At 43.1% G+C, this 26,249-nt stretch overlaps 1 pseudogene; it reads left to right on the top strand.

The window, feature by feature from the left end:
- Positions 1-19,590: 19,590 nt before the first annotated feature.
- LOC116749706 lies at positions 19,591-20,973 on the top strand (annotated as a pseudogene).
- Positions 20,974-26,249: the final 5,276 nt, after the last annotated feature.

Genomic DNA, 26,249 nt, shown 5'->3' with positions numbered 1-26,249 from the left:
GTGCGAGCTTTCTCTAGTTTCAGTGAGCAGGGGCTACTCTGTTGCGGTGCGTGGGCTTCTCATTGCAGTGGCTTCTCTTGTTGTGGAGCACGGGCTCTAGGCGTGTGGGCTTCAGTAGTTGTGGCATGTGGGCTCAGTAGTTGGCCCCCCCAGGCTCTAGAGTGCAGGCTCAGTAGTTGTGGCGCACAGGCTTAGTTGCTCCGTGGCATGTGGGATCTTCCTGGACCAGGGCTCGAAACTGTGTCCCCTTCATTGGCAGGTGGATTCTTAACCACTGCGCCACCAGGGAAGTCCTTACATTCAGTAATTTAAAAACTTTTTTTGATGAAATAACGCACATTTGAAAAAGCTCATAAAGTTCATATTATGATTTAATGAATAATTATGAAGCAAACATTCATGTAACCAACACTCATATCAGGAAAGATAATAATGCCAGTTCCCCAGAAGTCCCCAGGGTCCTTCCCAATTACAATTTTACTTCTTTCCTATAGGGGTAACTTCTTTCCTGATTTTTATATCTGCTAGAACTGGGTTGTCCAGTATGGTAGCCACCAGCCACATATGGCTAATAAGCACTTGATATCTGGCTAGGTGGAATTCACATGTGCTGTGAGTATAAAGCTCACACTGGATTATGAAGATTTAGTATAAGAAAATGTAAAGCACTTCATTAATAATTTTTAATATTGATTACATATTGAAATGAAAATATTTTGAATGTATTGGGTTAAATATATATTAATTTCACTGTTTTTAAAAAAAATAAATTATTTATTTTATTTATTTATTTTTGGCTGCATTGGGTCATTTCCATGCGTGGGCTTTCTTTAGTTGCATCGAGCAGGGGCTACTCTTCGTTGTGGTACATGGGCTTCTCATTGCGGTGGCTTCTCTTGTTGTGGAGCACAGGCTCTAGGCATACGGGCTTTAGTAGTTGTGGCACAGTAGTTGTAGCTTGTGGGCTCTAGAGCGCAGGCTCAGTAGTTGTGGCACAGGGGCTCAGTAGTTGTGGTTTGTGGGCTCTAGAGCGCAGGCTCAGTAGTTATGGCATGTGGGCTTAGTTGCTCTGTGGCATGTGGGATCTTCCCAGACCAGGGATTGAACCTGTGTCCCCTGCATTGGCAGGCGGATTCTTAACCACTATGCCACCAGGGAAGTCCAATTTCACTTTTTTTTTTTTTTTTTTTTGCGGTACGCGGGCCTCTCACTGTTGTGGCCTCTCCCGTTGCGGAGCACAGGCTCCGGATGCGCAGGATCAGCGGCCATGGCTCACGGGCCCAGCCGCTCCGCGGCACGTGGGATCCTCCCGGACCGGGGCACGAACCCGTGTCCCCTGCATTGACAGGCGGACTCTCAACCACTGCACCACCAGGGAAGCCCCCAATTTCACTGTTTTTGAAAAATATTTATTTAGGCTGCATCGGGTCTTAGTTGCGGCATGCGGACTCCTAGTTGTCGCATGTGGACTCTTTTTAAAAAAAAAAATATATATTTATTTATTTTTTTGTTGCATCAGGTCTTAGTTGTGGCTCGCAGGATTCTTTTGTGGTGTGTGGGCTTCTCTCTAGTTGTGCGCGGGCCCGGTTGCCCTGTGGTATGTGGGACCCTAGTTCTCCCACCAGAGATTGAACCCAGGCCCCCTGCATTTGGAACACGGAGTCTTACCCACTGGACCACCAGGGAAGTACCTAATTTCACCTCTTTTTTCCTTTTGTTTAATGTGACTACTAGAAAACGTAACATTACATTTATGGCTTGCTTTCGTGGCTCACATTATATTTATATTGGATAGCACAGCCTCTACAAGTAACCACTATCTTGACTTTTTGCTAATAATGTTTTTCCTTTTCTTTAAATTTTTATCGCCTGTGTATGCATCTGTAAAATAATATAGTTTTGCCAATTTTTGAGATTTATATAAATGGAAAATGCTTTAAGTATTCTTTCATGTCTTGCTTCTTTTTTTATGTAATTAATCCTGCTCTTACCTATAACTGTGATTCATTCATTTTCACATATAGTGAATATTCCAGTTTATGAATATATGCTACAATTTGTTTATCCATTCTGCTATGCTAATTTGTACCCCTATGAGCAGTGTTTGAGAATTACAGCATTGTTTTTAATATTAAAAAATGGGAAACATCACAAATGTTCATCAGTAGGAACTGATAAATTATAGCACATCTATGCAGTGAAATGCCACACAATTACTGAAAAGAATGAGCTACCTCTCTGAAATGACTTGGAAAGGTGTCCAGAATACATTGCAAATTAAAAAAAAAAAAACAAAGAGCACATAAAAAGTTGCAAAATAGATTTATAGAATCATCCCATCTAGGCACACAAGTGCAAAAGTCTAAAAGTGCAAAAGAAGTTTTTGCAGCAAAACAATAGGCTGGAGAGCCGTGGATTGTAGGAGAGAGAAGGGTGAAGAGTGAAGTGGTTAGAGGAGTGTCCTCAGAGGTTTTGACCTGGAGATGGGGAGACATGTTAGATCAGCTGAGGGGAGCATCGAGGATGGGCGGGCTCTGGGAGACCACCTCCTCTCAGGCTGCGCATTGCCAATTTGGGGCATTGCCACAACGACGTATACTCAGCAGTGAGCAGCAGAGGGAGGCCTTGAATTTGAGTCCTTAGGAAAACATCTTTTTTTTTTTTTTTTTTGCGGTACGCGGGCCTCTCACTGTTGTGGCCTCTCCCGCTGCGGAGCACAGGCTCCGGACGCGCAGGCTCAGCGGCCATGGCTCACGGGCCCAGCCGCTCCGCGGCACATGGGATCTTCCCAGACCGGGGCACGAACCCATGTCCCCTGCATCGGCAGGCAGACTCCCAACCAGTGCGCCACCAGGGAAGCCCCATCTTCTTTTAATGCCATTGTTTCTATTGGAAAATCACATTTAACTTAAGGCAAAACTTTTAGGTAATAACCTGCTGTAGGAATAAGTATTACATGCATGTTTACTTTATCATAATCTACTTTCAATTAATATCAGACTATTTCATGAAGAGTATAAGGACATTACAACAGCACAATTCCATTGACCTACTCCGCCTTTTATGTTCTCATTGCTGTATACGCTATAAGCTTCTCAATTTCTTAATTTTTGCTTTAAAAATGGATGGTCTTCTATAGAAATTTGAGAAGAAAATATATAAAATAAAGGTACTAAATTTTTTTAAACATTTACTCAGATAATTTATCCTTTCTTTTGCCCTTTATTTTTTTCTGCAGTACTAGAGTTCTGTCAGTTTTATTTCCTTTTAGGCTGAAGAACTACCATTCACATTTCTCATAGTAAAACTTGTGGAGACATATTCTCTCAACTTTTATCTTCTAAGAATATCTTTATTTCCTCTTCATTTTTGAAAGATATTTTCACTGAATATGGTATTCTAGGTTGACCTTTATGTTTCTTATATTACTTTACAGAAATTTCTCCATTGTCTTCTGACTTGCAGTATTTCTGGGGAGAAATCAGCCTTTATGTGTGTCCTTTCCTGCTTGTATATAATGTATTTCCCACCCCTCGCTCCTCTGGCTGCTCTTTTTAAGATCTGCTTTTTATTTTTTATTTTTGGAAATTTGATTTTGCTATGACTAGATCAGTTCTTTGTGTTTATTCTGCTTGGAATTCACTGAGAGTCTTAAATCTTTGGATTGTTGTCTTTTATCAATTTTGGGAAGTTCTTGGCCAGTGTATCTTCAAATATTTCTTCTATTTCACTTTCTCCCTCCTCTGCTTCTGGGACTCCAATTACATTAATGTTCGACCATTTGATATTTTCCCACAGATCTGTTCTGTTATTATTATTATTTTTTTCTCTCTCTCTTTTTCCTCTGTTTCAGTTTGGATACTTATATTGATCTAAACTTGGCTCTGTGATACTATCCTCTACTTTGTCCAATCTGTGGTTACACCCATCCAATGAATTCCTTACTTCTGATATCATATTTTTCATTTCTGGCATTTCCATTAGATTCTTAAAAAAAAAAGTTTCCATGTTTCTGTTGAAAGTCTTCATCTCTTCAAACATATTTTCATCTTTCCCATTAGGTACTTCAGCATTTTTACCATAGTTATCTTAAAGTCCTAGTCTGATAATTTCAACATTTGGGTAAGGCCAGGGTCTGTTTCTATTGATTATTTTCTTTTATGACCATGGGTCCACATTTTCTTGTTTTTTCCATATGTATTTTGATTTTTAATTGCATTCTGGGCATTTAATATAAAAGAATAGAAGAGACTGAAGTAAATATTGTTCACCTTCAGAAGGGTAAATACCAGGCTACTAGAGTGGACGAGTCAATCTGATCTGTCACTGAGCTGAGTGTGCAGTTTTACTGCAACTTGTTTTAGTTCATCACTGGCCTCAGATGTTTTCAGAGTGGGATCTGGACTTTCTCTCTAGCAAGACCTGTATGTATCTGAGTCCTGGTGAGATTGCAGGGATTTTCTGGGACTTCACAGTTCACCTCTCATCTTGTGGAACCATTGGATATCTCTCCTTGCTTTACAGACCAGCTGCCCAACTTTTGGGTTGCTGGGAATTTGCCTTCCATTCCTGACATCTCCCACACTTAATTTTTTTTAAAAAAGAGTCTTCCTGAAACATCAGTCCTTTAGTTAGGAGCCTGGAAAGAAAAAGCTTTATTATTTACCGTGAAAGTTTAGCTAGCAGAAGAATCTACATTTCCAGGACAATTTTTCCCTTATAGTTACTAATTTGTTTTTGCTAAATCCTCAGCATAAATAATGTAAAAATGTAATTAAATCTAGAAAGCTTTTATACTTCCCCATATCTTCTAAAACTTATTATAATTAGCAGTGTAACCAAGGTTTTGTTTTATTTTTAATTTGACACAGTAGTGGAGGATCCCAGTATTTTGAAATACAAGATTCTGGTCAAAAATTATACTTACAACTGGGCTTCCCTGGTGGCGCAGTGGTTGGGGGTCTGCCTGCCGATGCAGGGGACACGGGTTCGCATCCCGGTCTGGGAAGATCCCACATGCTGCGGAGTGGCTGGGCCCGTGAGCCATGGCTGCTGAGCCTGCGCGTCCGGAGCCTGTGCTCCACAACAGTGAGAGGCCCGTGTACCGCAAAAAAAAAAAAAAAAAAAAAAAAAAAAAAAAAATTATACTTACAACTGAAAGATTACTAGAACAAACAGATTGTCACTGAGTAATTGCAACTATGTTAGGCTAGTGAGACTCTGAGATGTAGTAGCAGATGATAAATCTAGCATTTCCAGTGCATCATTTTAGGAGATAACAGTGTCCAATGATAGTAATACATGTTTAACCCTTTAAAGTTGTCATACCGGCGAGCGCTGGAGCTTAAGTGAGGTGGGAGTGTGAAAATGGCAGCGGCTGAGGAGGAGCCGAAGCCCAAAAAGCTGAAGGTGGAGGCGCCTCGAGCGCTGAGGTGAGCGCTACCTGACATAGGGTGGAGGGTGACGGTGCCTGCCGCTAACCAGGGACCACGTGGGGTTGCGCGACCGAGGCGCCCGGCGGTATCTTCACCGCTGGCATGGGGCCCATGCACGGGACCGGTTGCTCGGGTAGCTGCCCGCCTGGCTGCGACGTTTTGTCCAGCGCCCGACCATTTTGGCCGAGTCGCTGCCGGCTCCGGAGACGCTCCGCCGCCCTTGGCCAATCAGAGCGCCGGCCGGGGGTGCAGAGCCGGCTGTGGGCGGGCTACGGGCGCCACGTGGGAGCCCGCCCGCGCACGCCACGTGGGAACTTGCTCGCGCTGGGCTGGTGCGACCTGGGAGCGCCGGACCGGCTCTGAGGAGAGACGGTCGTGGGCACCTCCTCTTCCCTGGGGGATGTCAAGGAGAATGCCCAACGACTGCTCCACCGTGGGGCAAAGGCAGAATTCTTGGGAAATTTTCGTAAAGGTCGCGGAAGGGCGCCTTGACCTTCCTTTTCGTACATACATCGAACTGAATGATGGTATCTTTGGAGACCCTCTACCAGGGACCAAGACCCCGCCTCCGAGGTTTTGCGGACATGGCATTTGCCTGAACGGTTAGCAAAGCTTGATTTTTCCTTTTTTCTTTGCACTTTTCGCAGCAGTGGAGATAGTTCTGCACCTAAGATCTGCTTCACGTATGATTTGATGTTGCAGCTTTTACTTGCAAAAAGTTATTGGTTAAAGTATTCTTTTCTGATAAGTATAAAGTGCAGTATGCACATTCTTTGGTGATTTTGAAATGTTCCTTGGAAGGCAAAGATTTTTCTATCTAAAAATAGACATCAAACTGATTTAAAACTATTGGGACATTGGGCTTCCCTGGTGGCGTAGTGATTGAGAGTCCGCCTGCCGATGCAGGGGCCCACATGCCGCGGAGCGGCTAGGCCCGTGAGCCATGGCCGCTGAGCCTGCGCGTGCGGAGCCTGTGCTCGGCAACTGGAGAGGCCACAACAGTGAGAGGCCTGCGTATCGAAAAAAGAAAAACAAAAAACTATTGGGACACTCCTGATTATACAAGACAAATCTCATGTCTTCCAACATTACCCTTCTTCACCTCTGAAAGAACGAATCATTCATAATTGAAAAGGAGAGATCACTTAGGGGTTTGGTGGTGTGTTAACACCACTGTTTTGAATGGATGGTGACCAAATCCTTGCCAGTACCTTTACTTCTATTTACAGTAATGTTATTTTCAAAGGGTCAGAGGGTTAGTGTGCCTACCTTATATGTGAAGAAAATACATTTTTTAAAAAAGTTTAAATTGTCATACCGATGTGTTTCTGAAGCTTCCTGCTTTTATCTCTATGGAAATCTATAGAAAAATTCAGTTTTGATTTAAGCTAAATTTGATTTAGTGTCAAGGATTGTTCAACTAGCTGAAAATTCAGAGACATTTACATTTTTCCAAATGGATTATTTGGAAATGTACATTTTTCATGTTTCCATTTCTGGGCCTGTAGAATTTATCAGATTCATTCTCATTGCCCATTGTTTTTTAGTTTGGCTAGAAGATTTCTTTATTTACTCATTTTTAAAAAATAGATCTTTATTGGAGTATAATTGCTTCACAATACTGTGTTAGTTTCTGTTGCATAACAAAGAGAATCAGCTATATGCATACATATGTCCCCATATCCCCACCGCTCTAGGTCATCGCAGAGCACCTAGCCAATCTCCCTGTGCTAAGCTCCTGTTTCCCACCAGCCAACTATTTTACATCCAGTAGTGTATATATGTCAATGCTACTCTCACTGCGCCCCAGCTTCTCCCTCCCACTCCATGTCACAAAGTCCATGTTCTATGTCTACCTCTTTATTCCTGCCCAGCAGCTAGGTTTGTCAGTGCCTTTTAATTTTAATTTTAATTTTTTTAAGATTCCATATATACATGTTAGCATATGGTATTTGTTTTTCTCTTTCTGACTTACTTCACTCTGTATGACAGACTCTAAGTCCATCCACCTCACTACAAATAACTCAATTTCATTTCTTTTTATGGCTGAGTAATATTCCATTGTATATACGGGCCACATCTTCTTTATACCTTCATCTGTCAGTGGACACTTAGGTTGCTTCTGTGTCCTGGCTATTTTAAATAGTGCTGCAGTGAACATTGTGGTACATGATTCTTTCTGAATTATGGTTTTCTCAGGGTATATGCCCAGTAGTGGGATTGCTGGGTCATATGGTAGTTCTATTTGTAGTTTTTTAAGGAACCTCCATACTGTTTTCCATAGTGGTTGTATTAATTTACATTCCCACCAACGGTGCAGGGGGGTTCCCTTTTCACCACACCCTTTCCAGCATTTATTGTTTCTAGATTTTTTGATAATGGTCATTCTGACTGGTGTGAGGTGATACCTCGTTGTAGTTTTGATTTGCATTTCTCTAATAATTAGTGGTGTTGAGCATCTTTTCATGTGCCTCTTGGCCATCTGTATGTCTTCCTTGGTGAAATGTCTATTTAGGTATTCTGCCCATTTTTAAACTGCATTGTTTGTTATTTTGATATTGAGTTCCATGAGCTGTTTGTATATTTTGGAGATTAATCCTTTGTCAGTTGTTTCATTTGCAAATATTTCCTCCCATTCTGAGGGTTGTCTTTTTGTCTTGTTTATGGTTTCCTTTGCTGTGCAAAAGCTTTTAAGTTTAATTAAGTCCCATTTGTTTATTTTTGTTTTTATTTCCATTACTCTAGGAGGTGGGTCAAAAAAGATCTAGCTGTGGTTTATGTCAAAGAATATTTTTCCTACGTTTTCCTCTAAGAGTTTTATAGTATCTGGTCTTACATTTAGGTCTTTAATCCATTTGGAGTTTATTTTTGTGTATGGTGTTAGGTAGTGTTCTAATTTCATTCTTTTACATGTAGCTGTCCAGTTTTCCCAGCAACACTTATTGAAGAGGCTGTCTTTTCTCCATTGTATATCCTTGCCTACTTTGTCATAGATTAGTTGACCATAGGTGCGTGGGTTTATCTCTGGGCTTTCTATCCTGTACCATTGATCTATATTTCTGTTTTTGTGCCAGTACCATACTGTCTTGGTTACTGTAGCTTTGTGGTATAGTTTGAAGTCGGGAAGCCTGATTCCTCCAACTCCGTTTTGCTTTCTCAAGATTGCTTTGGCTATTCGGGGTCTTTTGTGTTTCCGTATGAATTGTAAAACTTTTTGTTCTAATTCTGTGAAGAATTCCATTGGTAGTTTGATAAGGATTGCATTGAATCTGTAGATTGCTTTGCGTAGTATAGTCATTTTCACATTATTGATTCTTTCAATCCAAGAACATGGTATACGTCTCCACCTGTTTATGTCATCTTTGATTTCTTTCATCAGTATTTTATAGTTTTCTGAGTACGGGTCTTTTGCCTCCTTAGGCAGGCTTATTCCTAGGTATTTTATTCTTTTTGTTGCAATGGTAAGTGGGAGTGTTTCCTTAATTTCTCTTTCTGATTTTTTGTTGTTGGTGTATAGGAATTTCAGAGATTTCTCTGCATTAATTTTGTATCCTGCAACCTTACCAAATTCATTGCTTAGTTCTAGCAGTTTTCTGGTGTTATCTTTCGGATTTTCTATGTTTAGTATCATGTCATCAGCAAACAGTGACAGTTTTACTTCTTCTTTTCCAATTTGTATTCCTTTTATTACATTTTCTTCTCTAATTGCTGTGGCTAGGACTTCCAAAACTATGTTGAATAATAGTGGTGAGAGTGGACATCCTTGTCTTGGTCCTGATCTTAGTGGAAATGCTTTCAGTTTTTCACCATTGAGTATGATGCTTGCTGTGGGTTTGTCATATATGGCCTTTATTTTGTTGAGGTAGGTTCCCTCTATGCCCATTCTCTGGAGAGGTTTTATCATAAATGGGTGTTGAATTTTGTCAGAAGCTTTCTGCATCTAATGAGATGATCATGTGGTTTCTATTCCTTAATTTTTTGATGTGGTGTATCACATTGATTGATTTTTTTTTTTTGGAATTCCTTTATATTTATTTATTTATTTATTTTTGGCTGTGTTGGGTCTTCGCCTCTGTGCGTGGGCTTTCTCCAGCTGCAGCCAAGTGGGGGCCACTCTTCATCGCGGTGCACAGGCCTCTCACTATCACAGCCTCTCTTGTTGCGGAGCACAGGCTCTAGATGCGCAGGCTCAGTAGTTGTGGCTCACGGGCCTAGTTGCTCCACGGCATGTGGGATCTTCCCAGACCAGGGCTCGAACCCATGTCCCCTGCATTGGCAGGCAGACTCACAACCACTGTGCCACCAGGGAAGCCCCATTGATTGATTTTTGTATATTGAAGAATCCTTGCGTCCCTGGGATAAATCCCACTTGATCATGGTAAATCCCACTTGATCATGGTGTATGATCCTTTTAATGTGCTGTTGGATTCTGTTTGCTAGTATTTTGTTCAGGATTTTTGCATCTATGTTCATCAGTGATATTGGTCTATAATTTTCTTTTTTTGTGATCTTTTTTTCTGGCTTTGGTATCAGGTTGATGGTGGCTTTGTAGAATGCATTTGGGAGTGTTTCTCCCTCTGCAGTTTTTTGGAAGAATTTGAGAAGGATTGGTGTTAGCTCTTTTGTAAATGTTTGATAGAATTTGCCTGTGAAGCCATCTGGTCCTGGACTTTTGTTTGTTGGAAGATTTTAAATCACAGTTTCAGTTTCATTACTTATGATAGGTTTGTTTATATTTTCTAATTTTTCCTGGTTCAGTCTTGGAAAATTGTATCTTTCCAAGAATTTTTTCATTTCTTCATGGTTATCCATTTTATTGCCATATAGTTGTTTGTACTAGTCTCTTATAGTCCTTTGTATTTCTGCAGTGTCAGTTGTGAGTTCTCCTTTTTCATTTCTAATTTTATTGATTTGTGTCTTCTCCCTTTTTTTTGATCAGTTTTGCTAAGGGTTTATCAATTTTGTTTATCTTCTCAAAGAACCAGCTTTTAGTTTTATTGATCTTTGCTATTGTTTTCTTTGTTTCTGTTTCATTTATTTCTGCTCTGATCTTTATGATTTCTTTCCTTCTACTGACTTTGGGTTTCCTTTGTTCTTCTTTCTCTAGTTGTTTTAAGTGTAGGGTTAGATTGTTTATCTGAGATTTTTCTTGTTTCTTGAGGTGAGGTTGAATTGCTATAGACTTCCCTCTTAGAACTGCTTTTGCTGCATCCCATAGGTTTTGGGTCATCTTGTTTTCATTGTCATTGTTTTCTTTTTTTTTTTTTAGCGGTACGCGGGCCTCTCACTGTGGCGGCCTTCCCCATTGCGGAGCACAGGCTCTGGATGCACAGGCTCAGTGCCCATGGCTCACGGGCCTAGCCGCTCCGTGGCATGTGGGATCTTCCTGGACCAGGGCACGAACCCGTGTCCGCTGCAACGGCAGGTGGACTCTCAACCACTGCGCCACCAGGGGAGCCCTTTTCTATGTAATTTTACAATTTATTCTTTGATTTCTTCAGTGATCTTTTGATTATTTAGTAGCACACTGTTTAGCCTCCATGTATTTTTGTTTTTTACAGTTTTTTTCCTGTAATTGCTTTCCAATCTCATAGCGTTATGGTCAGAAAAGATGCTTGATACGATTTCAGTTTTCTTAAATTTTCCAAGGCTTAATTTGTGACCCATGATGTGATATATCCTGGAGAATGTTCCATGTGCACTTGAGAAGAAAGTGTATCCTGCCACTTTAGAGTGGAATGCTCTATAAATATCAATTAGATCTATCTGGTCTATTGTATCCTTTAAAGCTTGTGTTTATTTATTTATTTTCTCTTTGGATGATCTGTCCATTGGTGTAAGTGGGGTGTTAAAGTCCACTACTATTATTGTGTTACTATCGATTTCTCCTTTCATGGTTGTTAGCATTTGCCTTATGTATTGATGTACTCCTATGTTGGGTGCTTAAACATTGATAATTGTTATATCTTCTTGGATTGATCCTTTGATCATTATGTAGTGTTCCTCCTTATATCTTGTAACAGTCTTTATTTTAAAGTCTATTTTATCTGATGCGAGTATTGCTACCCCAGCTTTCTTTTGATTTCCGTTTGCATGGAATATCTTTTTTCCATTCCTTCACTTTCAGTCTCTATGTGTCCCTAGGTCTGAAGTGGGTCTCTTGTAGACAGCATATATATGGGTCTGGGGTTTTTATCCATTCAGCCAGTCTGTGTCTTTTGACTGGGGCATTTAATACGTTTACCTTAAGGTTATTATTGATATGTATGTTCCTATTACCATTTTCTTAATTGTTTTGGGTTTGTTTTTGTGGGTCTTTTTCTTCTCTTGTGTTTCCCGCCTAGAGAAGTTTTTTTAGCGTTTGTTGTAAAGCTGGTTTGGTGGCACTCAATTCTCTTAGCTTTTGCTTATCTGAAAAGCTTTTGATTTCTCCCCAAATCTGAATGAGATCCTTGCTGGGTAGAGTAATCTTGGTTGTAGGTTTTTCTCTTTCATCACTTTAAGTATATCCTGCCACTCCCTTCTGGCCTGCAGAGTTTCTGCAGAAAAATCAGCTGATAAGCTTATGGGGATTCCTTTGTATATTATTTTTTGTTTTTCCCTTGCTGCTTTTAGTATTTTTCTTTGAATTTATTTTTTGTTCATTTGATTACTATGTGTCTTGGTGTGTGTTTCCTATGGTTTATCCTGTATGGGACTCTCTGTGCTTCCTGGACTTGGGTGACTATTTCCTTTCCCATGTTAGGGAAGTTTTCAACTAGAATCTCTTCAAATATTTTCTCAGACCCTTTCTTTTTCTCTTCTTCTTCTGGGACCCCTATAGTTCGAATGTTGATGTGTTTAGTGTTGTCCCAGAGGTCTCTGAGATTGTCTTCAATTCTTTTCATTCTTTTTCTTTATTCTGTTTCTTTGCAGTTATTTCCACCATTTTGTCTTCCAGCTCACTTATTCGTTCTTCTGCCTCTGTTTTTCTGTTATTGATTCATTCTAGTGTATTTTTCATTTCAGTTATTGTGTTGTTCATCTGTTTGCTTGTTCTTTAGTTCTTCTAGATCTTTGTTAAACATTTCTTGTATTGTCTCAATCTGTTCCTCCATTCTATTTCCGAGATTCTGGATCATCTTTACTATCATAACTTTGAATTCTTTTTCAGGTAGATTGCCTATTTCCTGTTCATTTATTTGGTCTTGTAGGTTTTTACCTTGCTCCTTCATCTGTGACATGTTTTTTTGCTGTCTCTTTTTAAAAATTTTTTTAATTAGTGGGATTGTGTTCCTGTCTTACTGGTTGTTAGGCCTGAGGCTTCCAACACTGGAGTTTGTAGGCTGTTCGGTAGAGCTGGGTCTTGGTGCTGAGATGAGGAACTCTGTGAGACCTCACTCCGATGAATATTCCCTGGGGTCTGAGGTTCTCTGTTAGTCCAGTGGTTCCAACTTGGAGCTCCCACCACAAAAGCTTCAGCATGACCCCAGGCTCGTGAACCAAGATCCTGCAAGCCATGTGGGGCGGCAAGGAAAAGAAAAGAAAAAAAAGAACAATAACAAAGTAAAAAGTAAAATTAGACTAGGAAACTAACAGATATGTTAGGATGAATATAAAAATAAAAATATAGATGAATCAATGACCGGAAGGTACATCAGTACCACGGTAGTAAAAAAGAGGAGGAGCTAAAAGAAAAAACAAAAAGGGGGAGGAAGGGCCTTGGCTGTGGGGGGCGGGGCCTAAGCAAGGGTGAGGTTTGGGTAGTGGGCTGGGCCAATGCTTAGGACCCACAGGGCTGGAAAAGGCCCTGGGTCTGTGGAGGGTGAGGCTTAGGCTCAAGGAGCAGAAGGGGCCCAGGCGTGCCCTCACCCCTGGTCTCAGAGGGCAGGGGACCTCATCATGGAGCTCAGCAGGCTCCCGTGTCTGAGTGGGTGGGGCAATCGCCCTCCACTCCTCTGCTGCTCCTCCTGGAGGGCCCCTCCCGCCTGCCTTTCCTGATCTCCCTGGCCACCCTCCTATGCCCCCAGGACCCACGCAGCCTGGATGGGGCTCTGAAGAGGGGTACCAGCTTGGGAGCTCAGCAGGCTCCCTGGCCTGAGTGGGCCAGGCAGTTGCCCTCTGCTCGTCTCCCACTCTTCCTGGAGAGTCCCTCCCAGAGAGTCCCTCCCACCTGAGACTCCTGATCTCCCCAGCCTCAGGGACACAGATCCTGTCTGACCTCCACTTCTCCTCCCCGCTCAGTCCCCCTACGTCCTACCAGTTCATTGTGGGGTTCCTTCCATCTCCTTGGGGGTCAGAGTCCCCCACCAGCGGCCAGCAGGCACCCTAGTTGTGGGGAGAGGCTAACTTGTTGTCTTCCTACACCACCGTCTTGACTCCACCTCTAGACCTGCTCACCGTTTTTAAGGACAATCTCTAACTTCTGACATTTCTAAACAAGACTCATTTGAAAAATACCTGTCATTTCTCATAGACTTAATGAAACTTTTTGCTTTTATTTTGCTGTACACGGACCTCTCACTGTTGTGGCCTCTCCCGTTGCAGAGCACAGGCTCCGGACGCACGGGCTCAGCGGCCATGGCTCACGGGCCCAGCCGCTCCGTGGCATGTGGGATCTTCCCGGACCGGGGCACGAACACGTGTCCCCTGCATTGGCAGGCGGACTCTCAACCACTGCGCCACCAGGGAAGCCCTACTTTATGCTTTTATATCTGTCATTTCTCATGGGCTTAATAAAACTTTATGCTTTTTCAGCTGTGTAAAAGTTTAGAAAATTGATTCATTTTTTTCTTGCTTGATTCAACTATGTTAAAGACAGTCATCGGAGATGATGTTAATTTTTGCCTTTGTGTCTTATCTTCTTCAGTGTTTTTTTTTTTTTTTTTTTTTTTTTTTTTGGTAGGCGGGCCTCTCACTGCTGTGGCCTCTCCCATTGCGGAGCACAGGCTCCGGACGCGCAGGCTCAGTGGCCGTGGCTCACGGGCCCAGCCGCTCCGCGGCATGTGGGATCTTCCCGGACCGGGGCACGAACCCGTGTCCCTTGCATCGACAGGCGGACTCTCAACCACTGCGCCACCAGGGAAGCCCTCTTCAGTGTTTTTTAAACTTGCCAAACAAGGAGCTTCCCTGGTGGTCCAGTGGTAAAGAATCTGCCTTCCAGCGCAGGGGACGTGGGTTCAATCCCTGGTCAGGGAACTAAGATCCCGCATGCAGTGTGTCAACTAAGCTCTTGCACCTCACTGAGAGGGCCTGCATGCTGCAACGAAAGATCCCACATGCCTCAGCGAAGACCCTGCATGCCGCAACTAAGACCCGATGCAGCCGAAAAATAACCCCCCAAAAAACTTGCCATGGGACACAGGTAGGTTCACTTATTGAATATTTGTTATGATCAGTATGAAAATGCTTATTTATAAATATTTCTGTTTGGTACAATTCTAGGTATAAAAGTAAAAAGATGTAAGAAAGGCAAAAGTAAAAAGCTATATAAAAAACAGAAAAACAAGGAGCACATAAAATTATTTTTAGAATTAAATCACAGCTGCTTTTACTTTAGTACCAACTATGACAAGATTTTTTCAACTTTTAAATTGGAATATTTTCAGTAATTCAGAAATCTTGGAAGAATGGTGTAAGTGACAGCATATATTAATAGCTTTTACCTCAGTTTACTGATTGTTAAATATTGTTAATATTTTCTAACAATCTAAAAAGTTACATCTTTTATTTGGGTAGTTGAGAATTATATCTTGTTTCTGTTTTTTTTTTTTTGGTAGTTTGCTTCTTGGTGATTAGGTACAGAGACAAAAAGACCCTGTGATAGAATCATCCCCTCACTTTCATCAGTGCCTACCTCGTGGTATCTGCTACTTGTGAGCCATTCATTTAGGGCATGGGTTCTCTTGGATCATAGCAAGGGGTGAAGAGGGGAAATAAGCGAATATTCTCTCTATAAGGTGTCTCCCTCCCCTCCCCCTCCTCTTTTTGATAAGTACTTACTGGTCTGAAGAATTAACCATGCACATCAAAGCAGGGTGAATTCAATTTTCTTTTCTTCTTATCAAGTGAAGAAAGGTCAGTCTTTCTAGGTTTTTCTGGTGTAGTGTATCATCCATCAGAGAGTTTGCTATGATTTTGGATTCTGTTACATTTCCCACAAACCTGTCTTCAGAGTTAATAGTTTATAGCACTGTCGTTCAGATAAGAAGGATTGGTGCTGGAGGATTTATGATATCTAACCTAATTTTCCATCACCATACCTTGACCTTGGCTTTATAAGTTGTAGCCCATACAAAGCAATCGATTGCTACCTGATAGAGGCAAATGACCCTCTTTAACTCTAGGGCAATAGCTAATAAGGTCTTGATAATTGTGATTTATCCACTGTCAGCGGTGATTGCATGTGCCTCTCTGAAGCTGCCCTGAATTGATGGATGCAACCTGTATGACAGGAAGCCAGTTCCAGAGGCTTTCTCCTTTTATCCTTAGCATTGCCAGGGCTCCTAGAATGGGACTGATGAAGTCATTTTTCTTTCATTGTGGTTTTTTATAATGAAATATGGTAAAAATTCATCTTCTCTTGAGCGTGCCATTTTTCCCTTGTCAGATCTACAGTCTTTCCTTGACTGAACCGATTTGTTATCTACAAAAGCAGTGGCCTTGCACTTCCCTTTTGATTCAAGGAGCTCTGGGTTGGCCAAGAGGTGTTTTCTTCTATAAATTTAGTAGTAGGTCAGCTCTTTCCTTAGCCAAGACGTTTGGTTTCCCTTTTAATGAATTTGAGAGAAAAAGAAATATCTGTTATTGGTGACCCTCTGGAATACTTCAAACTGTCTCATCCTTCAGGCATCATTGACCAACACCCTAGGCAGTAGCAAAACCCTGTGTTAGGAGAAACCAAAACTAATTTTTCTGTATGTCCCAGGATTGAAAGATACCTTAGTCATTAGTAAAAATGAGGATGTGATAATCTGGATCCCTCTTGTTTAAAGACGTCATCACATACGAATTTGAGGAACGCTCAGAGTCAAGCTCTTTGTGCTTCTGGCTTGTCTGAAGTGAAAGCCTCTTGGCATGTTCTTTAAAACATTGAATCATGGGTAATACTGGATTTACTATTATCAGTAAAACAAGAAAGTAGCTGGGGCAAGAAGAGAAGATCTTATATCCTGATGTTCAGCCCTGCCACAATGATACATTTTATATATTTTTTCCACTGGCTTTTGCTGGGTAGTATTTGATTTCAGTTCAACTTGCATCTGAACTCCTATTTGCTTTTGTGTTTGTTCAGATTTATTAAATAAAAGTATGTTAAGCATTTCTTGGGCACAGGAAAATGAAGACTCCTTCAAGCTTTCTCAGGCCCTTTATTCAGTATACCCCACCTTCCACATTATTATAATTGTCTGTTATGACACAGACCACTAGTTCCCCTCAATATCCATTTTCTCTTTCTTCTGTACAGATAGAATTCCTTTTTTTTCTTTTTTTAAAATTAGTTATCTATTTTATACATATTAGTGTATATATGTCAATTAGAGTCTCCCAATTCATCCCACCCCTCCGCTTTCACACCTTGGCGTCCATATGTTTGTTCTCTACATCTGTGTCTCAATTTCTGCCTTGCAAGCCGGTTCAAGTACAGACAGAATTTCTAGTTTTTAGCTGGGTGCATGGTTGCCCTGAGAATAAAGGCTACATTTCCCTGTACCCTTTGCAGCTAGTTGTGGCCATATGACTCTATTCTGGTCATTTGGGATGTGAGGGAAAGTAATGTGTATAGCTTCCAGAAAGAAGGGCATGCCCTTTCTTTTTCTCTTCTTTTACTGTGCTGAGTAGAATGTAAACATGACAGCAGGTCATCTTAGAGCTTGTGGACAATGGCAACCCTCAAAGGATGGTAGTGCAACAAGGTAGAAAGAGCCTTGGTCCCTGGACAACCCCATGGAATAGAGCAGATCTGTCAGCCCTACACCTTTATCTGGGCTGTTTCATGAGAGAGAGAGATAAATCTTATTTAACTCACTGCAATTTTGGGTCTCTGCTTCATGCATCCAAACCTGTAATTCTAATTAAAAACCTATTGTCTGGGGACTTCCCTGGTGGTCCATTGGGTAAGACTCTGTGCTCCCAATGTTGGGGGCCTGGGTTCGATCCCTGGTCAGGGAATTAGATCCTGCATGCCGCAACTAAGAGTCTGCATGCTGCAACTAAGAAGTCCGCATGCTGCAACTAAGACCCGGCGCAGCCTAAATAAGTAAGTAAGTAAGTAAATATTTTTTTTTAAATGCTAAAAGATTTCTCAAAAAAAAAAAAGAAGCCCCCCCCCCCCAAACCTATTGTCGCCTTTCCCAGTGGACTGAAGCTCCTTGGGGATAGGCACTATATTCTGGTCACCATGTGTGTTCAGCTGGTTCAGGACTAATTGGTTGGCTCTGGAGGTGGAACTGGAAACAGATGAGTTTTTTTCCTCCAAATGAAAGGACCTTTTTAATGAGACACAATTACGTAGGGTACAAGTAAAACACAAGTAAACTTTTCTGCTGCTTCTTGCCTTCCTAGACTCAGTGGGGAGGGTCCCTAGGCAGAAGGGCAGGATAAGAAATAACCGGGCTTTGTCTAGTATCCATGGTCCACTAGGGTGTCACCACCCTCCCCTCTCTACTGTTGGTATGGTTGGAACCTAACCCTATATGCACCCTTGGCCTTCTGCCTAGGGGCTCTCCCCTTTCTTCCCCACAGAGTCTAGGAAGGCAAGAGGCAGGTGCATGTCCCATTGCCTTAGGCTATTCCACTGGGCTCTCCTTGAATGGGGCCTGCTCTGGGGTTCAGACTCTGGAAAGAACTTGTGCTGGTAGCCTAGGCAGCCTAATTACTATATCAAGGTAGACAGGCATTTAGGGGTTGGGTTACAGAATCACATTAAGGGCCAGATACTTAGGGGCTGGGACCCCCCCCTCCAGGCAGAAATGACTCATTGATCCTATAAAACATATGGATCCAAGCCAATTCTATGCTTACATTAAAAGCACCTTGTACCATCATTGTCAAGTCATAAACCATAACAATTGTTTGGACAAAGAGAATTTCATATATACACTGTTAACTAGATATAAAGTTGTTAACTAAGTAAGCGAAAAGGCAAGAAAAGAGCACCAACGCATCACAGAGACAGCAACTGCAGGAAGCAGCTACCACTCACAGGGTTTGGGCAGCAAAGACTAGCATTACTAAAATTTAGACACTGGGAGGAGGGGCCTGTGGGTGGAGCTCAGGTCTCAGGGGCAGCCACAGCTCTACTGGGACCAGCATCTCTGAGCTTGGAGAAGGATCCCTGTGGGCTTGAGAACCGGACCACTAGGAAGGAGACAGCAGCTGGGATGAGGCTAGTGTTACACGTGTTGGAAAAACTGCAAACTGGATTTAAATACTTCCATGGGGGTGGAGGCAGACATTGCTGGTGTGACGCTCACAGTACTTGTGAGCAGACAGGAGTCCCTTCTCTCTCTCCAACCTCCCAGTCTCCCTTGATCAGAGTGGAACCTGACAGGGAGACTGCTGGCCAGGCAGAAATGTGGTTTGCAGACGCCTACTTCCAGCACCACAAGGCACAGCATAGAAAGATGGGTTTGGAGCTGCGAGACTAGAGCTTAGTAACTGGCACACACCTCAATGGTGTCTAAATTCAGACTGTTGCAAGTTGTGTCAACTAGCATGATAGGTAAGGCCTACAGACTTCAGCGACTTAAGGGACAATCTGGTGACTTAAAGGGAGAAAGATTTGTTCCGGGGAGATGAGGCAGATAAAACATCACAGGGCTGGTGATAGGAAATAAGTCTCAAAGAATGCAAAGGATTTCCATAGGCAAACCAGTGTAAGAAGGATGCTCCAGTGAGAAAGAACAATAGACTCAAAGACCCAAAGGCGGGTCCAAACCCTTAAAAAGACTGAGTTACAGGGACTTCCCTGGTGGCGCGGTGGTTAAGAATCCACCTGCCAATGCCGGGGACACGGGTTCGAGCCCTGGTCCGGGAAGATGCCACATGCCGTGGAGCAACTAAGCCCATGCACCACAACTACTGAGCCTGCGCTCTAGAGCCCGTGTGCCACAACTACTGAGCCCACGTGCCACAACTACTGAAGCCCCCATGCCTAGAGTCCGTGCTCCACAACAAGAGAAGCCACCACAATGAGAAGCCCACGTACCGCAACGAAGAGTATCCCTCAGGACAAAGCCTGAGCTACTCAAGCCTTTGGGCTTCCCTAGGATAAGGCAGGAGTTGGGGCATGACTGGGGGAGCCCAGGACCAGCGACCTCCTAGGAATCTCACCCTCAGAGTAGGTAGGATTTTCTATCAGTTCTTCCTCTCTAAGGGTGATGTTTTATGCTGGGCTGACTTGGACAAATTACTTAAAATTTCTGCTTAGGGAAGATTATTCCCACTTGATAAATAAGGAGACTGAGGCTCTACAAAGTTAAGTAACATGTCCATGATCACAGAAGCAGTGACTCAGATCACCTGATTTCCTGCTGGACATCATTGCCTTCATATCCCCATGGATTCTCCAGCTAAGCACGGCCAGCATGAATGCCTTCCCTTCGTTCACACCTAGTGCCAGACCTTCTTTCTGGATCTCTGAAGTCTGTTGGTGACTATATGGTTTGGGTTCCTTCCTTCTTTCTACCTCCATGCCCCTACCTTACCCCATACAGTCAATCATGAAGTCTTATAGATTTCACCTGCTAAATATACATTCTCTACTCTCTGTCACTGCTGGCTTGTCTTTATTCAAGTACTCACTTGATTGCTGCTAAAGCTTTCCATAGGTCTCCCTGTTTCCAGCTTTGTCCTTCTCCAATCCAGGCACCATTCTGAGGCCAGGGAAAGCTTTCAAAGACACAAAAATGTCATTCTTCTTCTTAAAAAGGCTTTCAATGGCTCCCATGGCTTCCTGGAGAAAATCCAAGGCCACCATAACATGGTCCCTATGAACTCCTCCAGCTTTGCTGGCCTTTGTCTCCCTATCTTGGGGTGGGGCAGGGGGACACCTGTGGCCAGGAAAACAGCGTCGAGGTTCACCTTGCTCCCTCCACTGACTAAGCTATGGGCAAGAAATCACAGTGATGCCACGTGGTGTTCTGTGTACCCCAGCAGGTCGCCTGCTTCTGATTTAGTGGCTGTGCTGCTCCAGCCTTTGCTTACTGCGGTGCAGCAGTGATGCAGACCCTGCGGGCTTCCTTTTTCTGTGCTGAAATGAGTGTGTGAGGGTGCCTCTGGGTATTGCTTCTGTGCTCTCTTGTCTAGTCCTCTTCCTCTTTTTCTTTCTTTCTTCCTTTTTTAAAAAGTATAGTTAGCCTTTTTTCTCATTGCACCTGAGAAAACAAGATGGGTCACGGGCAGCTCTCCTGGAGCCATATGAGAAAATTCAGCCAGGGTTCTCCTCTTGCAGTGGCTGCTCAAGCCAGCTGGTCTGATCCGAAAATGCCGCCTCCATAAGTGCTGCCAGTGTTTCTGATAGTACCCCAAGGATATCGGCTTCATTAAGTGGGACTAAGTGAACTTCCTGGAATGAGTCACCCAACATATCTACCTTACCCCAGAAACAATGCTAGATCTTTGTACATAAAACAAACAAAAAGCGAAAACAAAACAAAACAAAAAACAAAAAAAGAAAAGAAAAAACTAACAAAGCAAAACAAAAACAACTTCAAAAGATAGTATATTTATATTAGACAGGAATCTTTTAATGCAAAGGGTAGAAACTCAATTCAAATTAGCTTAAGCCTAAAAGAGAATTTATTAGCTTATTTAACTAGTAAATCTAGGGGTAGAGCTGGATCCAGGGATACAAATGTTATTATTATCATTATTATTATTCTCTCTTTCTGTTCTGCTCCTGTCTGTGTTGGCCACATTCTCTCCTATTTCAAGATGTGTTCCCTGTGTGCAGGAGGTGAAGGGCGGCATGGCTGCAGCCACCCCAGGAGACCGAGAGCTGCCCTCTCTCAACATCTCTCTGTAAACTCCTGAGGAAAGACTCTGATTCATTCTGCTTTACTCATTTGTCCTACCTGCTCTCCCCCTCCCCTGCTCCCCTCAATCCAGGAGGAAGGGGAACACCACTTACTACAAAGGCTTAAGATCAGAAGCCCATTGCTATGGTCGAGGGGTGGAGAACTCTGATTGAGACTTCATCCAGAACTGCATAGAACTCAGGGGGCAGTTACCCAAAGAAATGGGGCTGTTGTTTTTAGAACATGGAGGAAAGGCATGTTGGGTAGACAAAAAAAAAAAAAAAAAGGCAACCAAAGAGATATCTCTACTATTATCACCTCCACTATAAACACCATCACTGTTATTGGAAACTACCGTGTTCTAGGCACAGAGCAGGTCCTTTATTACACAGTCTCTGTTGTAACATTACATATGACACTCACCATTTTATAGAAGAGGAAGCTGACACTTAGAAAATTTAGCACACTGGCTCAGAGTCATGGAGCTAGTCTGTCTGAGGCCAGGCCCATGCACTTTGTACTGCACTAACCTTCTCCTGGTTGGGGAGTCCTCTGTCTTGACATTGTATGTTAATTATGGCTCACAGATGGCCCTATGAAGGAGCAACCGGAAGAGGACATGACTTTTAAAATTGATTTTTAGTCACATTGGCCAACTCATGTTTTTCTAATGTTGAAGGTGCATTTTTTTAAGGGAATTCCTTTATTTTTATTATTTATTTATTTATTTATTTATTTATTCATTTATTCATTTATGGCTGTGTTGGGTCTTCATTTCTGCGCAAGGGCTTTCTCTGGTTGCGGCAAGCGGGGGCCACTCTTCATTGCGGTGCGCGGCCCTCTCACTATCGCGGCCTCTCTTGTTGCGGAGCACAGTCTCCAGACGCGCAGGCTCAGTAGTTGTGGCTCACGGGCCCAGTTGCTCCGTGGCATGTGGGATCCTCCCAGACCAGCGCTCGAACCCGTGTCCCCTGCATTGGCAGGCAGATTCCCAACCACTGTGCCACCTGGGAATCCCTGAAGGTGCATTTTTATGATCCAATCTGTGGAATGAGGTTAAAGAACCAGTACTTTTCTCTCATGGGCTGAATGTGACTGCTGAGGTGAAGATGAGGAGGATGAGTTATTATTATTATAATATTTTTATGTGAAAGGGGCATCCCACGGTATCTTGTGCTCAGCAAATGTGACTTTCCTCCTCTTCTCAAGAAACAAACCAACAAACTGGGAAAAAACCTCTCTCTTGATTTTCCAAAATAATCCCAGCTTCACTATGCTTCCCAGTTCTGATAGATTAGGGCTGAGTTATTTAACTGGAACAGGGCTGCATAAGCTCATGCCAGGGACATGAAAGCCCACCTAGAGACATTTTAAATTCAGTGTTGCCAGTAAGCATTTGTAAAAACAGAAGCCTACAAAGCAGTTTTGCATCCATTCTTTTACTTTGGATTAAGTTAAAAAATCATTTACAATGGGTTTGCCACTAGCTGTTAAAGACATGAAGCATATGGATAAGTATCGAAAACAAAAGCATGGAAACAATTTACCCTTGACTCTGAGCTACATAGTGGGTTGAGGGAAGCAGTCAATGTTACATATATACTTAAACGTATATACTGTATATACTTAAAATGTACTCCATCTCTTACAGAGTTCACACACACCCACACACAGTTTCAGTGCTCTGTGAACTTAAAATGTGGCTCACCTCTACAGTGAAGAAACTTAGAGGCATTAATATGGAGCCTGGTTTTATCTTTTTTATTTTTTTTTATTTATTTTGAAATCAAGATTTGGAGGAGTCTAATTCTCCGCAAATACAGATTCTCTGTATTTCTAGTGTATTCCCTTCTGTCTTTTTTAAAAAATTGAAGTATAGTTGACTCACAATGTTATGTTAGTTTCTGATGTATAGCAAAGTGATTGAGATATATATTCTTTTTCATATTTATTTCCATTATGGTTTATCACAGGGTATTGAATGTAATTCCCCGTGCTATACAGTAGGACCTTGTTGTTCATCTGTTTTTTATATATAGTAGTTTGTATCTAGCCTGGTACCATCTTGATCACAGTATACTTCACTAGGCTGGGGGGGACTCTCAAAGCACATGAAAAACGTTTATTTGACTTAAGTCTCCCAGTTATACGCCTTCAGTTAGTGACTGGCTGTCACAAAGGGCTTACAGAGACTGTGGTGTTTATAGGTCATCATTGGTGTTGTCCCCTTCACAGTCTCCTGCTCAGGGTGGGAGGTCATATTTCGTTCCACCCTCCTGGTCAGGGGTGGGCATGCAGGCCAAGGTGAGTCAGGCTGCAGATGGGTCAATGGCCTCTAAGATGACTCCATGCCAAGCATCTGCCCAAACTGTCCAGATGGTGACCACACTGGAATAAGCAATTTCTTTGTCTTTAAGAGGATCAAGATGTAGAGAGAGTTGGTGGGTTTGAGAGCAGGAGCTGCAAATACACGGAGAGGGCCTTCTGCAGATGCCACAGGGCCTCAAAGCCACAAGTAAGCTGAAGTCAAGAGGTAGAGGAAGGGCATGTAGCGCTCCCAGCCATCATGGTAACAGGTGTTCCTTGAATGGGACTTCCTAGGCCAGTGCATTTGGGAAACACCACATGCATATCCCCTCTTGGAGAGTCACAAGGTGCTTTAGCATTTTAAAGATTCTGAAGATCCCACAGCAAGAAACTTGTCTAAACACTGTTAACTCAGTGTTTCCCAGAGGTATTTGACCACGGAACTCTCACCTGTTGCCATTTTACCATGTTCCAGGGAACGATGTTTGGAGTGGGAGCTGGCATGTGTGTGGGAGTAAAAGGAGAAATGGCAGCAGAAACAGAATGGCGGCTCTGTCGAGTTCCTGGTCGTTAGATCTGTTCCACACTCCGAACTGCATTCTAGTTGTCGTGAGCCAAGGTCTGTCTTTGGGCTGCCATGGTATTTTAGAGTTCCTTATTTCCACCAGTATCCTTATCTCAAACCTCCACTCATTAAGATGAATTGAGTCTTTTTACTTGTAACTAAGAGACTGACTAATGTAACTGGATGTTAGCTGTGTCTCCCCAGATACTGCGACCAGTGACAAACGTCCCTACTTCCTTGTGAGATGTTGGACCACCTATGTGGGATGTGCTAAGAGACCGTGGAACTGGTGTGGCCAGTATTCACCCCTCGTGTGCTTCAGGTGAGGGGGAAGAGGAGGGAGAATCATCATGGGGGTGGACAGTGAGAATCCTTTGGAGAAAGAGTTGTCAATGTGTCTTCCTCGGGGATGGGGGAGCTGTCTCCCCCAGCGTAGTAAGCCAAATCAGGGGGCCTTTAGAATTTCAGGTGGAGGGACTGGTGCCTGTTTTCACAAGAGCTGGCAGAATGAAGCAAGAAGGCACTGATGGAGGAGCTGGACTCCCGTGGGTGCAGGAACTAAGGTGTGAACAGGTGAGGACCCATGACAGAGGGAGTGGAACTTCACCATAATAAAGAGAATCTCACGGAGGGGCAAGGTGAACCCAGCATCAAGAGTCTGGAGGTGGACAGTAGGGACACTAGAGCTGAGGGGATGGCATCTGTGGCCAGAATAGGGAAGAACCTTTGTATTCTATTACAAGTTAACCACTAAAGGGATGTTGCCTGTGAGCTTAAATTATACATAATGGCCAATTTCTGGGAACTCTGCCTCCCAGGTAATGAGCACTAAGCTAAAATACCTTTGTTTAGCTCACTGGAAACATCCTGACCAGGCCCACCTGTGAATGACTGCAGGGAGGAAGAAATTAACACATCCCCTCCGAAGGCTGATGGGAACCAGGAAATGCTTGACTTTACGCCTGTCCGTTTTAGTATAAAAGAAGCCTGAATTCTAACTCAGGCAAGATGGTTCTTTGGGACATGAGCCCACCATCTTCTTGGTCTGCCAGCTTTCTGGAAGTTGCTATTTCTTTTTCTTTTTTTTTTTTTTTTTTGCGGTACGCGGGCGTCTCACTGTTGTGGCCTCTCCCGTTGCGGAGCACAGGCTCCGGACGCGCAGGCTCAGCGGCCATGGCTCACGGGCCTAGCTGTTCCGCGACATGTGGGATCCTCCCGGACCGGGCCACAAACCCGTGTCCCCTGCATTGGCAGGCGGACTGTCAACCACTGCGCCACCAGGGGAGCCCCGAAAGTTGCTATTTCTTGCCGCAATAACTCGTCTCTCAGTTTACTGGCCTGTCCTGTGGCGAGCAGTATGAGCTCGGACTAGGTAACAGTACCATCTATAGTGGTGACTACATCAGGGTCCTTGGTGGGGAGGAGGGTTCCCCTGTGAGGAAGAAGTGTTGGTAATTGTGTGTCTGCTGTGCTGAGGCCTGCTTTTGGATTACAACTCCACCAGTGGAAGAAGATTTCACTCTCCCTATCTCTTTTCTCTCCTAGGACTCCTGGTCCCTGGGGGACCCAGAGGCAACAGAGGGCACAGTGGAGGAGGCATAGAAGGAGCTGACTACGGCTCATGCATCCCATTCTCAGCAGTTTTCCTAGCAGAGGTAGGTCCCAGTTTGGGGAAGAGAGAAGTTTTAACTGAATGTGAGTTTGGAGATTGGCTTTTTGACCAGGCTAGAATTTTTGCCTAAAATGACCACAGGACTTTTATGCTCTGAGGGACTGGAGACTCTCTGAGCCTCAGGTTGGGCTGGAGAAGGTCTGCATGTGAGTTTTGCAGATGACATGCCTTTGGCTCATTCAGGCCTGCACTCTATGGACCTGGAGTAGGACATAGCTAAACATCAGTATGAAGTGTTTAGAGGTGTTTGCACTGCTTCCTAAGTAACTATG

This window comes from Phocoena sinus, chromosome 2 (genome assembly GCF_008692025.1).
Source record: "Phocoena sinus isolate mPhoSin1 chromosome 2, mPhoSin1.pri, whole genome shotgun sequence".
NCBI lineage: Eukaryota > Metazoa > Chordata > Mammalia > Artiodactyla > Phocoenidae > Phocoena > Phocoena sinus.
The sequence above is the reverse complement of the archived record's forward strand: the minus strand, read 5'-3'. Positions and strand labels throughout refer to the sequence as shown.